Source organism: Suricata suricatta, chromosome 1 (genome assembly GCF_006229205.1).
Source record: "Suricata suricatta isolate VVHF042 chromosome 1, meerkat_22Aug2017_6uvM2_HiC, whole genome shotgun sequence".
In the NCBI taxonomy this organism is placed as follows: domain Eukaryota; kingdom Metazoa; phylum Chordata; class Mammalia; order Carnivora; family Herpestidae; genus Suricata; species Suricata suricatta.
The window spans coordinates 181,829,010-181,845,647 of NC_043700.1; the positions used below are offsets into that span (position 1 = coordinate 181,829,010).

Consider the following 16,638-nt stretch of genomic DNA (forward strand, 5'->3'; position numbering starts at 1 on the left):
ATACAACACGTGGTGAGGTAGGTGCCAGGTAAGATTAGCACAGGTGGGGGAACATTATCAGCTTCCAGACTGAATGGAAACCATCTTTCCTTCCCAGCCCACTCAGCCCTACTGCTTTGAGCATGCTTGGCTGTATCCTATTATTGGCAAAGCTGCATGTGAACCTCAAGCTCCAACAGGCAGCCATGGACAGTACAAAGACATCTGGGTTGGTCCACAGTACGGTGATCAAAACCCAGCCCAAATGAAGAAGGATAATTGGTCACTCCCTAAGTGGGCCTGATACAGTGAAAGTCCCTGAATGGACTTCTAATCCCTGGAGAGCTGTGTTCAAAGCCCATAGGACCATCCCTTCCAGGCCTATGTTCTCAGAATATTAACACAATGATGTCTTTCCCCTATGGGGTGGGGAGCTGCATAAGGCTTCTCTCACTTTGGTTTTTAAGATTAAAGCTCTCTACAGCACCCACATATCCAGATTAATAGAACAGCCAATACCCCTTCCTTTCCTATCCTGAATTATCCAAGAATTTTAGAGTTTATGCAGTCCAAAAGATCCTATCCTGCCCCAAAATAGTTCTTGGAGAAGAAACTTGGCAATCTCATAGACCCATTCTCAGCCTCTGTTTTCTTTTATCATTACTTTTGTAGCTGTCATGTAGCCTTGATCTTGAAAACAGAAGACTATGCCCAGTTGTGTGCCTTCTAGGGGTCATGCCTTTCTTCCTGAATCTCCTATGCTGCTCTGGGCATCAGGCCATTTCATCTAGTGATAGAGCATCTCCAGGAGGGAAGGGTAATCTCCCCACAGTGCTGTCTCTGGGCTCCCGAGGTCTCAGCCGTGTAACAGAATGTGGACGAGAGGCTCCAGCAGTGAGTAGTAAATGAGCTTTCTGCCCTCTCAGAGCTGCGTCAGCCAAGGATTCTCTGAGTCATCCCCGGCCTGGACTCTGACATCATAACTCTGGATTGTCTCCCACCCAGGCACCAGCTCATCCCCAGGATGGCTGTGTAAGAAACTGGTTCTGGAGCCCGTGACCTCAGGGGCCCTGACACTATTCCCTTTCTACCTTCTGCCTTTGAAGCAATGCCTTGAAGTCCTTCCTCCTTTCTTTCCAAGTCTTCATCCACTTCCTGTTACAGAAAGAATAATGACTCCATTAAGAGTCAAACACTGTTCAGTCACATGCCAATAGCAATGGAAAGAATGATCCCAAACATAGTGGTCCATGCATGCAGTAGGTTTCCTTTGTGTAATTTAATAGGTGAGGACACTGAGCCCTATAGATGTTAAGTGAGCTGCTCAAGGACACACAGCTGAGCCAGAGATAGACCCCAGGTCTGTCTGATTCCCAACTAATGAATCTATCAGTATGAGCATTATTTGGGGCGTTGTCAGCTGGAACAGAAAGGACGGGAAGGAATGCATTTGTGTGCACAGGTTATGATACCAGTGACTCCATCAAGGACAACCCAGAACCCAGGCAGAAATCCATCCAGAGCAATTTTTGGAACTGCATTCTCTAGGAACCCTCTGTCTGTCCAGGTCCTGCTGTTTACTTCCTCCCTCATTTCCCTTCCTATCAGGCCTAAGGCCAAGATATCAAGTCTCTGTGACGTTAGGTGGAATCTCTCTTCTTGTAGATGCTGCCACTGATTGGACCCTGAGGGGCAGAAATGGGAACTTCCTGCGGTACGGGGCAGGTACCAACACATTATAGTCTCTTAATTACTGTTTGTTACATGGATGTTCACTAGACATGGTCACCATGGCGCCTGCTATTCACCACTACCTTTGAATGCTATGAGTCCCACCCACAACAGGTCACCCCTACATAGCTCCTTAAATAAAGAGTTGGTACTTACTAGGTTGGTAGTAAATATCTGATTTGAGGGCAGCCAATTCATGGTCTGGCCACTGAGTCGTAAGGAAGATTAGCCTGAAAAGTAAGGGCAATAGTAATCAACTAGAATAGCCAGATTTTCTCCTTTTGGAATATCACTCAGAAAATACAGAAAGCAAGCCAGTTTGTCAGAGAACAAGAAGACATAAATAGAAGGAGAGAACAAACAGCAAAGTCCCAGCACTGGTTATGCTTTGAATTGTAGACAACAAACTGGCTTCTCTTGTGAACCAGTCTCTTTTGTTGACTGTGCATCCCGACAATAAAGGTTTATGTTTTGAGACAGCTTAACAGAGTCTCTGTTTCTAGAAAAACCAAAAGAACTCTTTCTGAGGTGGGTAAGAACACAGCTTTGTGTTTGGGGTGCTGGCTTCTCACTAAGAGACAATTTACCAATCCTGTCCTTGCCTGGCTTGGCTCTGTGCTTGGTTCTGGGTCTTTTCTTTCCAAATCTCCTTGTGCTGTTCTTGGGCTCTTCCCATAGGGTGGGTAACTCCATGGCCTCCTTTAGCATGGAGGCCTGTCAGGTCCTAACATGGGGGCAGCATGATCCAGGGATGGGTACTATATCACTGGACAGTGGAGAATGTTAACAAGGGCCACTTCATACTAGCTTCTCCATATGTCACGGTTTTCTCTTCACAAGGTTTCTTCCGACAGCCTGAGTTTTTTTTTTTCCCCCTCTGGGGCTGCAGCTCTGGTTGAGAAACCACCTATCTGTCTCAGGTCTGGCACCCTCTTATTTGTTTGGGTGTCTCTCTGGGTCTCATCTGGCTTCCAGTTTTCTGTGTCATCCTTTGGTCCATCTGAGAGCTCCCCGGGGAGACCATCACATCAGCAAAAAGAAAATGAAGTGAGCAGGGAGACTGACTCTTAAAACTGCACGATGAAGGGATTTGCAAGCCTCATGCATTTTGGAAGATTACATTCCCAGAGATTAGCTTAACTCTCTGGTTAATTTAAAACCAAAGCAGGAGGTGAAGACTATTTTCTAGAGCATTCTGTTCTTCATGGATGAGGAAACTGAGGATCATAAAGGCCAAACCCGTTGCCTAAAGTCACATAGGATGGTAGTTTCAGATTCTCTAAAGAACTCTGAAATCCTGACTCCTGCTGCATTTCATCTCCATCACAGACCCTCCTTGAAGTGTTTTATTGAAGGGGTAAGCCTCAAGAAGAATCAGTCCACTAGTGAGGTTGTTAGGGAGGGGAGAAGGGGATGTGTGTTGGTACAAACTGTGTGCCTCATGTGCTGTATTGATACTTTCTCATGTAATCACCCCATGAGATGTTTATTATTATACCTACTTAATAAACAATAAAGCTGAGGCTCAAAGAGGTTGGATAATGACAATGATCACAGCTACCACTTACTAAGTACCTGCTGTATGCTAGTTCCCAGTGGCCTGCATATACTACTCAACCCTGCTCATAACGGCCCTACCAGGTAAATACTATTACTAAGTGAATTCCCTAAAGACACACAGCTTGTGTTTGAATCAGGTCCTATCAACATGATAGCTGCCTTTGAGCTGAAGCAGATGTTCTTAGATAAAATCAAACTTCTATGTAAAAATGTGTGGGAAACTACGGAACCAACATCAAACATGCAAACATGTTACTGCACTTGTGTTTTTGGAAAACAAACAAAAATCTCTGAGAGGTGGAAGGGCAATGTTGATTTCATGTTTATTTCCCTGGTCCACTTAGCTGGTAGGGCTTAGCAAGTGTTATTGAGTGGATAAATGAATGAATGAGTATCAGATATTTCCATCACGTTGTCATGAACTGCGTTTGTGACCTTGAGCAATGACTTGGTTTCTCTGAGCCTTTACTTCCTACTTGTAAAATGCAGGGGAGAAAGGAAGAGGCGTAAAGTCCTAATGAGTCAGGTTAACATCTGTGCTGATTCTTGGGAGGGCCTTGAACCACCGCATTGGGGCTTTCAGAGTCCTGGGGGAACAGTGCAAAGCCTTAGCTCACTCCTTCAGAGTTATATTCCCTTTTACACCAGTTCTTGTCAGGAATCACTCCTTAGGAGTGAAGCTAGTCCTAACTAGGTGGGGCCATGATCTTTATTCCCTGGTAATTGGGCTGGAAATCTGTTATGGCACATAGCAAAAGGAAATTTGTAGTTGGAGTTAAAGTTGCTAATCAGCTGACTCTAAAATTGAAAGATTGTTCTGGATTATTCAGGTGGCTCAGATGTAGTCACATGGGCCTTTATAATCAGAGGAATAAGGTGAAACAGTAAGTGAGAAATAACTGGCAAAAGACAGGGAGGCAGAATAGATAGAAAGGATACACCTCGCTGAGGACCAGACCACTGTTGTTGGCTTTAAAGATGGAAAAAGGGGCCATGAGCCAAGGAATGCAGGCAGCTTCTAGAAGTTGCAAGCAGCTCCCAGAAAGCAGCCAGTAGGGAAATGGAAAACTCAGTTCTACAACTGCAAAGAACAAAATTCTGCCGATAGCCTGAATGTCATAAGATACAGATTTCAGAAAGGAATACCGGTTAGCAAGACGACCAGATGAGACATCCCTCACAGCTATCTGCCCCTTAATAACAATAATTTGGCCTCCATATGTGGACAAAAGTGTCTTTGTGGGAGTTTGGAATTCAGGTAAGAGACTGTGAAACCCTGGTGCAGCCCAAGACCAAGAAGAGCCACTTTGGAAAAGCAGGCCTACACCCAGGTCGCTACTTCACTGACTGTGTCTGGGTGGAGACCTAGAAATAGCTTCATACCCCTGAAGACTCAGCTACAGTCCCATGTGGCTTTGGTCCTGTCATCAACACCATTTACCAAGGGAAAAGTCATGCCATGCATTGGGTGATATAGACCTCAGTGTTAGCTGTGGACTCTCAAGGGGCCCATAAGCTAGTTGTAGCCCTTCTTGGTCACAGTCTGGGAATCCCTGAAGGTATGTCTTCTAAGCTTGGTCAGGGTATATTTCTAAAAGGGTCCTACAGGGGCGCCTGGGTGGCTCAGTCAGTTAAGCGTCCGACTTCGGCTCAGGTCATGATCTCCTGGTTCGTGGGTTCAAGTCCTGCATTGGGCTCTGTGCTGACAGCTAGCTCAGAGCCTGGAGCCCATCTTCAGATTCTGTACCTTCCTTCTCTCTGATCCTCCCCTGCTTGTGCTCTATCTCTCTGTCTCTCAAAAATAAATAAAATTTTTTTCCAAAAATTTTAAAGGGTCCTATAACTGGGCTCCCACCCATCCCAGTCACAGTTTATGAATAGTCTTCCTGGCACAGGGATCCTGCAGGAGATACTCCTATCTGCACCCCCAGAGATCCTGAAGGGGTCCTATACTTGACTCCAGCCCCCTTAGAGCTGCAGTCTATGAGTAGGCCCACTAGCAGTAGTCCTAAAGGCCCTGAAAAGACCCTAAACTTGACCCTAGTCCTTTCTGCAATGGTCAGACACCAGTCCAGTCCACTCAGAGGACCTGGCAAAAGACATGGCCACCCATTCTTCCAGAGCAGATGAAAGGAGTAATCAAAACCCATCCAACAAAGAAAAGCCCAGGACCAGATGGTTTCATGGCTGAAATTCATCAACCATTTAAAGAAGAATTAATGCCAACCCTTATCAAACTCTTCCAAAAAACTGAAGGGGAAAGAATACTCCCAAATTTATTTTACAAGGCTAGTTCACCCTAACACCAAAGTCAGATAAGGACACTACAAGTAAAGGAAACCGCATGCCAATGATCCTGATGAATACAGATGCAAAAATTCTCAGCACAATACCAGCAAACTGAATTCAATAACACATTAAAAGGACCATACACCATGACAGTGGGATTTATCCCTTGTATCATATGCAGGGATGGTCCAACATATGCAAATCAACAGACGTGATACACACATTAATAAGATAAAGGAAAAAAATTGTACAATTCTCTCAATAGATGCAGACAAAGCATTTGACAAAATTCAACACCATTTTATGTTAAAATCTCTCAACAAATTGGGCATAAAAGCAACACATCTCAATATAATAAAACCCTTATATGAACAACCCACAACTAACATCATCCCCAATGGTAGAAAACTGAAAGCTTTTCCTTTAGAATCAAGAATAAGACAAGGGTGCTTATTCTCACCATTCTTGTTCAATAGAACACTGGAAATCCAAGATAGAGCCAATTCAATGGCAAAAAACAAAAAATCCAAAGTAAAACAAACAAACCAATTTATGGATAGAGGATCTAAATAGACATTTTTGCAAAGAAGAACTACAAATGAACAGGTACATGAAAAGATATTCAACACCGCTAATCATTAGGGAATGCAAATGAAAACCACAATAAAATATCTCCTCACACCTGTTAGAATAGGTCTTCTATAAAAGACAAGAGATAACAAGTGCTGGTGAGCGTGTGGAGAAAAGGGAATCCTTGTGCACTGTTGGTGGGAATGTATATTCTTATAACCACTGTGGAAAACAGTATGGAGATTTCTCAAGAAATTAAAAAAAGATCTACCATATGATCCAGCAATCTCACCCCTGGGTGTATATTAGAAAGAAATGAAATCACTATCTCAAAGAGATATCTGTACTCCAATGTTTATTTCAGCATTATTTAAAATAGTCAATACATGGAAACAACCTAAGTGTCCATCAACAGATGGAGAGATTAGACACACACACACACACACACACACACACACACACAATATTACACAACATATGTGGACCTTGACGGCATTATGCTAAGTGAAATTAGTCAGGAAGGGAAAGACAATTACTCCACAATCACACTTATATGTAGAATCTTAAAAAAAGTTAGTTAAACCCATAGAACAGCAAGTAGAGTGGTAGTTTGTCGTGAACTGGGGTGGGGGAGTTGGGAAGATGTTGTACAAAGACCACAAACTTCCTGTTATAAGATGAATAAGTTTTGGGGATCTAACATACATCGTGATGACCGTAATTAACAATACTGTACTGTATACTTGAAAGTTGCTAAGAGAGTAAATCATACATTTCTCACTACAGGAAAATTATAACTATGTGAAGTGATGGATGTGTTAAGTAACCTTTTTGTGGTAATTACTTTCACAGTATATACATGTATCAGATGATCACATTGTACACCTTAAACTTACACAGTATTATTTGTCAATTACATCTCAATAAAGCTGGAAAAAAGTGTAAAAGGATTTCAGCCTTGTGAGTCTCAGAACAGAGACACCAGTCAAGCCCACTGGGTTCTTGACCCATACGACCATGAGATAATAAATCTGTGTTGTTTTAAAGCCACTTAATTTGTTGCCATTTGCTATGGAAACAATGGAATGCTAATGATAAGGCTAACTATGAAAATAGGAACCACTCTGAGTATTTGAAACAAGATAGACTGTAGGCAGATACTTGGTTACCCTTGTGGTGGAAGAGCTAAAAAGTGGAAGAAAAGATAATGACAAAAACTTAGAGACTGGGAATAGCAGGGATAAAGAGAGGCTAGATGATTGGAACTTTAGGCAGGATCAGCCGGTGGGATCTGGACCAGAGTGTAGATGCTGCTGTTGCCATGGAAATGGCGTTTGGCAGAGAAAGAGAGAAATGCATTCCCATTGGCCAATTCAGGCAGACTCCAGCTGTGTGGGAATAGGGAACCCCTGCCTGCAAGAAAGATCAGGGCGTTGTAGTATGAGAAGGGAGGTGGGAGACGGAGCTCAGGTAAATAGGTCTAATATTGAAAGCATATGTTTCTGGAGGTTAGATGGGACACAGCTTTGATCTTTATCATAGATTGTTTTTTCTTGGTATGTTTTGAGGCCATATTATTAGGTCATAGTAGTTTATAGTTATTATATTTTTGAAGTAAACTAAAACATTGCTGTGATGTAGTGCTTTTCTTTAACTGTAATGTTTTTGGCCTTAAAGTATATTTTCTCCCTGATATCATGAAAGCTTGTTTTTGGTTTTGTTTTGTTTAATATATTCCTGCTGTATAACTTTTTTTTCCTTTTACTTTGAACCTGTCTTCTTTTATTTAAGGTGTGCTCATACATAGCATTTGGCTTATTTTTTGTTTGCTTGTTTTTATCCTAACCTAATGGTTCTTATCTTTTTTTGAAAAAGATTTGTTTTATTTGTTTTTATTTTTTAGAGAGAAAGAGGGAGAGAGTATAAGCAGGGGAGGGGGCAGAGGGAGGCAGAATATTAAGCAGGTTCTCTGTGGAGCCTGACGAGGGGATTGATCCCATGACTCTGGGATCATGACTTGCGCCAAAATCAAGAGTTGGCCGCTCAACCAAATGAGCCACCCAGGTGCCCCCTAATGGTCTTTATCTTTTAATGAGTGAATATAGTCACTTATAATCATTGTGATTGCTGATTATTTGGCTTAATTTCTACCTCTTATTTGGTATTTTTTATCAGTTCTACTATTTTTATGTTTTATTTTTCTTTCCTGACTTCTGGTTTGAAAGCCCTTCCCCTTATTTCATTTATTCTTAATTGTTACCCATGCTGTTTTACCATGCTTATCTAGCTTAAAGTCTCATAGTAATTAAACTTGCTCCGAACATTATAAGGATCCTAGGAATACCTTAATTCTGTTAATCTGCTTCCAACCTTACTTGCCATTACTTTCTAGTATTTTATATCTATCCTGCTTTTGTCTTCTTATAATCTATCTTAAATATTTGATACATATAAAGTAATATATGAAAACTATAAAACAGAATAATATGATGGAGACCACAACCACATCACCAAATGTTTGGCCTAAGCATTAACCATAAATCAGTTTCAGTTTCTCCTTTATTTCATCTGCCTTATTCCTTCCTCAGAGGGAACCACTGCTCTGAATTTTGCATTTATTATGTAACTGTATTTAAAAAAATCTGTTTAGTTGCAATAACCAGAGAAAACTTTTAAAATAAGCTAAATTTGTTAAACACACTTGTTAAGCAAATTTGAGGTGTTTAATATGTACATTTTCTAGGTTGTGCCCATAAAGGGAAAGAATCATGTTCTTCCCACTCTGTTCTCTGTGATCCCATTGGATGAAATGTGGTCATACTGACAAGCCGTCTTGGATCAGGTGAATAAAGGTCTTTCTAATTTGATGCTCTGTCATTTATAAGAGAAAAATAAGCTAATTTTAAGGCACTGTCATTTTAGGCTCTGTCACAGTATCCAAATCTATATCCTAACTCAGAAACCAAAAAATAATGTCTGAAGTTGAACAACCAAGAATGAGTGCTATAAGGATTTTATTTAGAAATGTTGAATCACATGCCAGAAGAAATAGCTGAAAGACTTGAAAAATGTTGCCACTGGGAATCTTGATTTTCTAGAGAGGAATGGAGCAGACGACCACTATTTGTTCTTTAAAATTGTGTACATGCATTATTTCTGTTAAAATTACTTTAAAATAAGTCTTTCTCACACACAGATTTGTAATTTGTGATTGCTGTCACTTCGATTGAAATATGTTTTTGCACAGGAGATTGAGATTTAAGGTATTAGAGGAAACACTTAGTTATCAAGAGTCTTACTTGAAATTGTACCACTGCCGGCAAAAGCTTGCTCAACGACATCACTCTCATATTTGAAATCCCACAGTGTAAATATATTATAAGACTAAAGGATGTTTTCAAAACAGCCAAACTATTACATGACAGTCAAGAAATTTGAAAAGAAAAAAGAAATGTTTCAATGAGACCATGGGTCACCATTTCAGGGGTAAATGAAGCAATAACTACTGAGGACATTGTAAAGCTGCAAACCTACCTTCCTGAAGTATGACCATGATCTTAGAAAAATATATGTAGTCTACATGGAATGAAAGTGCTGCCCTGGTCTCAGCAATGGTGTAAGAAGATGACAATGTAAACAAGACAGTTTTGCTGATGGTACCGTTTAGAAATCCAGGAGTGGTGCCACGCCTCTTCATGTTTTGGTCTTGCTTAAAAACATTACTAAGGGACCCACAGTTCTTTTATGAGCTTGTAGATAGACAAGACATTTAGGAATTCAAAAATTGCCAATGCCCTATAGACAAAGGAATTGGTGTTTGTCTCAGAGAAAAGAAATCTGAGATCTTGTAATAGTAATTATGGAAGTCATTTCCTACAATAGTTTCACTTTTTGTGAGGAAAGCTAGGCCAGTGAGCTTTGTTAATGGTCATAGACATTCTGGGTTAAGGACACTTCTCTCAGACGAAGGGAGTGAAACACAGAAGCCATAGAATAAGTGACAAGCAGAGAGACTAAGAAGGCCATATTGTTTTCTTCCCTCAGCATAGGTCCCTGGTTCATGGGGCAGGCCTGACATTATACCAGTTAGGGAGAAGAGGTGGGCTGGCGAGAAAAGGTTTAAACTGGATGAGAAATTTAAGTTGTGACTTAAAAAAGACCGAACTTGAAAGTGAGTTACAGAGAGCTCAATGCAATTATTCTTGTAATTGACAATGGTGCAAAAAGATGCTCACAGTGCTTGAAATGTGCTTTTGTTGCTACTACAAAAGCTGATACACTTGGGCCTCATTAACAGAGGTATGGCATCAAAATCAAAGGAGTGACACCCTCCCAAAATGTGGTCTGGCCAGACATTCCAAGCAATGCTGTGTGCATACCTTGGGGGCCAAGGTTTAAGTGGGAGATTGACCACTTGGAGAGTGTGCTTATAAGAGTTAAGCCCTTTTTTGTCAGGGACAAAAAAGAGAGGTCTAACCAGGAGTGGTTGATTTCAATGATGGAGCAAAGATGAACCAATTGTCTTGTCATTTAGGCTTGTTCAGCAAGTTTTATTTGTCTACACCCTATCTCATTTGTAGGCCTCTTGGAGAACAGTGAGTGGTCCATCCTGGCTTTTAAGGAATGAAGAAGAACAAGAGAAGAGAAGATTAGAAACAGTTGAGTTGAGTTTGCTGGTGTTGAGTTGGAGGACTCAAGAAATGCCCCTGTGCAAATGCTGAGTAGAGGGTATCCTCTTTTTCCTTTTTTTTTTTAAATTAAGACTTTAGCTTGGAAGAAAGATCTGGAATGGAGATAGAATTTGGGAGACATTAGATTTTAGATGGTGGTTGAAATAATGGAAGGTAATGCCATTCTCTAGTGAAAGGTGAAAGAGAAGAGGCTGAAGATAAGGCCTAGGGGACACAGACATTTGAAGGATGAGCTGAGGAACAGGAACCCACAAGGGAAATGGAAGAAAAACCAGAAAGACAAACATCATGGAGGCTAAGGAAAGAATTTTAAGGAGTTGTTAAGTAGTTAACAGTCAAATAAAGCAAAGAAGTCAAAATGGAAGGCTAGTTTTGTCCTTGGATTTAGTAAAATAAAGTCATTTGTCATCTTGGCAAAGAGAATTTGAGAGAAGTGATGAGGGTAGAACATGATATTGATGAGAGAGAGAGATGGAGAGAGAGATAAGAGACTGATCATGTTTAAAGCCTACTGGAAGGGACTATAGGCAGGAAGAAGTTGCATAGAAAGTAAGAGAGGTTATAGGTGATGGTGTAAAATCCTTGGAAAGGCAGAACAAGATAGGGTTAAAAGTCCAAGGGGGAGGGATTGATTTTAATAGTGTGAGGAATGGCTCTTCTTCAGATAGGAAACTGGGGAAGAGTGGGTGTGGAGGTTTCATGATGGCAGTTTAGTTGCTACTACAAAAGCTGATACACTTGGGCCTCATTAACAGAGGTATGGCATCAAAATCAAAGGAGTGACACCCTCCCAAAATGTGGTCTGGCCAGACATTCCAAGCAATGCTGTGTGCATACCTTGGGGGCCAAGGTTTAAGTGGGAGATTGACCACTTGGAGAGTGTGCTTATGAGAGTTAAGCCCTAATGATAATGTCTGAATATGATTGAAGAACAGAGAAATAGTAGTCCAAAGATGTGCAGATTTGACAGAGAAGTAATCACGGTCTTCAAATATCTGTAAAAGAAACCAGGGTTATTCTGTTTGGCATTAGAGGGCAGATGTAGGCAATGAAGATATTATAGGAGACAAACTTTTTTGGCAATATACTGTGTCTTGAATTTAAGGGTAGGCTGACTTTTTGGTAAGGGATATAGGAAAAGTAGTTCATGGGGAAATATCCACTTAGCCAAGGTTTCAGAAAGAGGTTAGGACTACATAAATGTTTCATTCCAAAAGTATTGAGTTTTTATCCTGTGCCAGATACTATGCTGGCTCTGGCCACACAATCTGAATCAGACAATTAGCCTGGAATGAAGTGTGGGAAACAGACATATAAAAAGATACTTATAATACAACCAGCTACACTTGGCCTAGCACACACCATTCTAGAAGACGCTCATAGCTATTAATACAATATTCATGTGTTCAATCTATTTATTCATATATTTCATTGCAAACACAATTAAGATTTTTATTCTTCTCAGATACAACATTTTGTGAGTCTAGTGACTGAACTCCTTAAAGAAAACACATAGTTGTCCATAACTAACATTAGGTTTTCAAAGGTAGAAGCAAAATTCTGTCAAAAGTTTCTGTTCTTTTATGAGAGGATTAGAAAGATCACAGGTGCACTGTATTCAAAATAATCCACTAAATTTAAAAAAAAGAGAGTAATTGATGCCCAGAAATGCACAAATGTCTAAACATTCCTAACTACCTGTCACTTGTCTGTGTTAATATTTATAAGTCAACATAGCTTTCACATGATGCCTGCATGTTCATTGGTTCGATGGTTGGGAGAAAAAAGTCCAGCTGAATCTGAGAAACCCATGTAAGGATTTTAGGTAATGTGCCTGAGTTTAGTGCAGAGATAACAGATACATGGAAACATGAGATCTGAGACTAGATGATCCTAACCCAAGCCTGGGTGTGGGGTGTGGAAGGAAGGGGAGCAGTCATGGGAGGTAACAATGGCATGGAATGGAAGCAGCCACACAGATGGGAAGAAGAATCCAGCTGAGGAAGACCATAAAACTAAAGTCCTATGTGACTGAACCAGCATGAAGTGTGTGCACAGAGGTGCATGCCTGATGGTCACTGATGCTGTATAGCAAAGAAGTGAGGTGGGTGCCAGTGATGGGCTAGAGAATAAGGCCTTGGAGCATGGCTGAAAAAATCTGAGATTAGTGTGGAGACATCCAAGTGGACCACACTGGAACCCCCAAAACCAGCAGATCCTGCAGCTGGTGTCCAGAAAGAGGTGATATATGTCTGGGCCCCTTAGTGGCTCTGGGTCGGGGAAGGGGATGTCCTGAGACATCCCTAAGACTTGATTTTGAGGATGATGTGGGACTTTGTCATCTACAGGAGAGGAGAGAGCCTTGATCAGACATTGCGAAAATAAATACAGATGCCTACGCCTTAATGTGACCATGTATGTACCTTCAGGAAACCCATCAGTTTTGGGGCCTCAGTTTCTACTTCTGCAAAATGTAGCTGAAGGAGATAATGGCGAAGGTACCTTCAGGCACCACAGCTTACGATTCTCTTGTTTTTAGCCCAGGTTGAGCAGAGCGCGATGACAGTCAGTCATACATTCAAGACGTGTTTGAGACTGAAGAGGAGGAAGACATTGTTCCCTTCCTTCAGAGGGAAGGATTAGGTCCTGGTGTCCAGAGCAAGTGTATTCTCCTCCCTGCTCAAGAGATTTTCACCTTCATTGTTATTCTCCTGGGAACCAGGTCCATTAAGCATGATTAAAAACAGGTCTCATCTAGAATTCAAAGCTGGTACTCTGAGATGAAAATCCTAGGTGCCGTGAACTAAATTTCTTGTAAGAATAAAAGAGCCCACAGAATGCTGGCCTTGCTCTAGCTCGTGGTTTGTGCTCAACGTGTGGTATTAAGACTCATCGTTTATCTGCATTGTGGGAATTTGTCCTTTTATGAAAAAAAAATTTTTTGGATGTGCACTTTGCCACTCTTAGAAAGCTGGTAGTTTTGACAAATTCACAAAATATGTTTCTAATTCCATTCTGTTCCTATTGCATCCCCGTAATTCTCACATTATTTCTGGAAGATTAGCAGACATGCAGTGGTAGTGACATAATTAGTATTCCAAGGAGACAATAATGTCAAGGGATTTTGTTGTTCTTGGAACCTAAATGGAAATAGAAGGAGAGCAAAAGTTGGATTCGTGATAATTTTTTGGCATATATTGGGTGTTTGTTCAGAAAAATTGTAATGCCATAAATGAGATTATTTCATGAAAACATGTTGAACAAGACACTTAGAAGACTGTAGATTTTTTATTCTTTGCTTTATCCACAGCTTCCTTTCTGTAAGAAAAAGCATTGCTCTTTCTGCAGAATTCCCTTTCTGATATGAAACAGTTAATCCTAAGAACTGTTTCAGGCAATAAAACACTGACTGGAATCTTTCCGACAATACTTTCCTTCTTGATCTTTTTTATGACTAATTGAAATGAAAGCCTGGGGAAGCTTAATGTTAAGGAAACACTATGTGTTCTGTGATGTGACTCTGCAAAGGGGGTGTCTGTGTGGTGGGAGCTCTCCGCTCTGGAATTTTAAGTTAGAGACCTAACCGAAGAATCGATATTTCAATTAGATGCTGTAGTGGGTTTGGGATTACTGCTACTGTAGCTGGAAGATTGCAGGGTCTTTTCTTGGGAGGGGTGGTTACTGTGAGCTGTTTTTTCTTTTCTTTTTAAACCTAGCTCTCAGAGTTTGTCTGCTTTGTCTGCATTTGAACCACTGAGGTGACCAACGAAAAAAGAACAAAAAATGTAAATTATTTGTACTTCCCTAAAGGCTACTAACAGCATGCTCTTCAGTAGCCATCGGAGAGAAAACAACCAGTATCTCTTGTTTTGTAGACTCCTAGGGGCAGTGACTCTTTGAATTGACAGGACCAGTTTTCAGATAGTGCTTCGATGATCACCCCGAGGCATTGAAGAGATCCTGGGGATACAGTGCGGGAAGGCCTCCTGGACCCCACCCTGGATTTAGTCAACCACAGTTGTTCTACTTTGATCTCTTTTATATACCGGCACACCTCATTTCATGGTGCTTTGCTTTACTGTGCTTTGCAGATACTGCATTTTCGCAAATTAAACTTGTCTGGCAATCCTGCATCAAGCAAGTCTACTGGCATCATTTTTTTCCAAAATTATTTGCTCCCATCACGTCTCTGGGACATATTTTGGTAATTCTCACAATATTTCAAAGTCTTCCATTATTATTATATATGAATTATTGCAGTCTCATGATAGGGTCTTAATGGATGAGGAGTTGCCTCTTTACGGTTAAGCAAAGGAGGTGGTTTCTTGCATGGAAGGTATTCCTGGTGAAAATGCTGTGACAATCGATGAAATGACACCAAAGAATGTAGATTATCACATAAACTTAGTTGATAAGGCAACAGAAGGGTTTGGAAGGATTAACTCCAATTTTGAAAGAAGTTCTACTGTGGGTAAAATGCTATCAGACAGCACCCCATGCTACAGAGAAATTGTTCATGAAATGAAGAGTCCACTGGTGCAGCAACCTTCACTGTTGTCCATTTTAAGAAATTGCCACAGCTGCCCCCAGACTTCAGCAGTCACCATCCTGATCAGTCAGTAGCCATCCACATAGAGGCAAGACCCTCCTTCAGCAAAAAGATTCTGAGTCACTGAAAGCTTAAATGATGTCTAGCATCTTTTAGTAATAAAATATTTTTATTTTTCATTTTATAAGTTTATTTATTTTGAGAGAGACAGAAAGAGGCACATGTGAGTGCAGGGGAGAGGCAGAGAAAGAGGGAGAGAGAGTATCCCAAGCAGAGCAGGCTCTGCACGGACAGCACAGAGCCCCATGTGGGGTTTGATCCCACAACCATGAGATCATGACCTGAGCCAAAATCAAAAGTGGGTCGCTTCACTGACTGAGTCACCCAGTGCCCCAGCAAAAAAGTATTTTTAATTTAAGGAATGCACCTTGTTTCTTTAGACACAATGCTGTTGCACACTTAATACACTGCTGTATAGTATAAAACAGAACATATATTCACTGGGAAACAAAAAATTCATTGGACCTGCTTTATTGTGGTGGCCTGGAACCAAATCTACGATATCTTCAAGGTAATACCTATACTGAGTTTCATGTGAAATTTGATTTGAAAAATGATTTTGTTATTTACAAACCATGAATGAAAATGACTGGTCACAGAATAAAAACACTGGACTTCCTCACAGTCACCTGTTTTCCACTGAACCATGTCTAGAGCAGGGCAGCCATGACTTCGTCATTTTACATAAAATTACCACCAGCACCAATATAGATTCAAAATATTTGGGCCAAGATATTCCTACCTGCTGCTGAAATCTTTCTTCATCAGAATGACTTTTGTCACCAAAGGCTGTCAATAGTTATTGTTATCCAGGGAATAAATGGAATATCTTTCTGATTTTCCCAAAAAAGGTGCAGTAGCTCTATGAAGTAATTATTTCTCCAGTCCTTCTTGCCTGTGTTTCTCTTAACACTTGAGCATTTTTATGTGTCATATAATATAGAGCATGATCTGGAAGAAACATCGGAAATAGTTAGTCTTATCCAGCAATCTTATATTCCCAAATTATCCCCTCCACAACTGCTGGTATTGCGCCAGGATAGTGAAAGCAAAGAGTGTTGGCTAAGTTATAGAAAATTTTGTCTTTATCTGTTTTTGCTACTAGCTCTTTGAGAACAGGGATTACATTTTATTCAACTATCTAGCCCCAGGCCCAGGAGCATGGCCTAGCACACAGTAGGTACTTAACAAATGCATTTTGTTAATCTG

At 40.8% G+C, this 16,638-nt stretch overlaps 1 long non-coding RNA gene across 4 annotated transcripts; it reads left to right on the forward strand.

The window, feature by feature from the left end:
- The first annotated feature begins 7,522 nt into the window (after positions 1 to 7,522).
- Positions 7,523 to 14,905, forward strand: LOC115285949. 4 transcript variants are annotated; one of them, XR_003905771.1, is made up of 6 exons: positions 7,523 to 7,599; positions 8,873 to 8,971; positions 10,710 to 10,787; positions 13,169 to 13,318; positions 14,537 to 14,605; positions 14,696 to 14,905. It is a non-coding gene; the product is annotated as an uncharacterized LOC115285949 (long non-coding RNA). The 4 variants fall into 4 exon arrangements; XR_003905770.1 differs by lacking the exon at positions 13,169 to 13,318; XR_003905773.1 differs by lacking the exons at positions 13,169 to 13,318; positions 14,537 to 14,605.
- Positions 14,906 to 16,638: the final 1,733 nt, after the last annotated feature.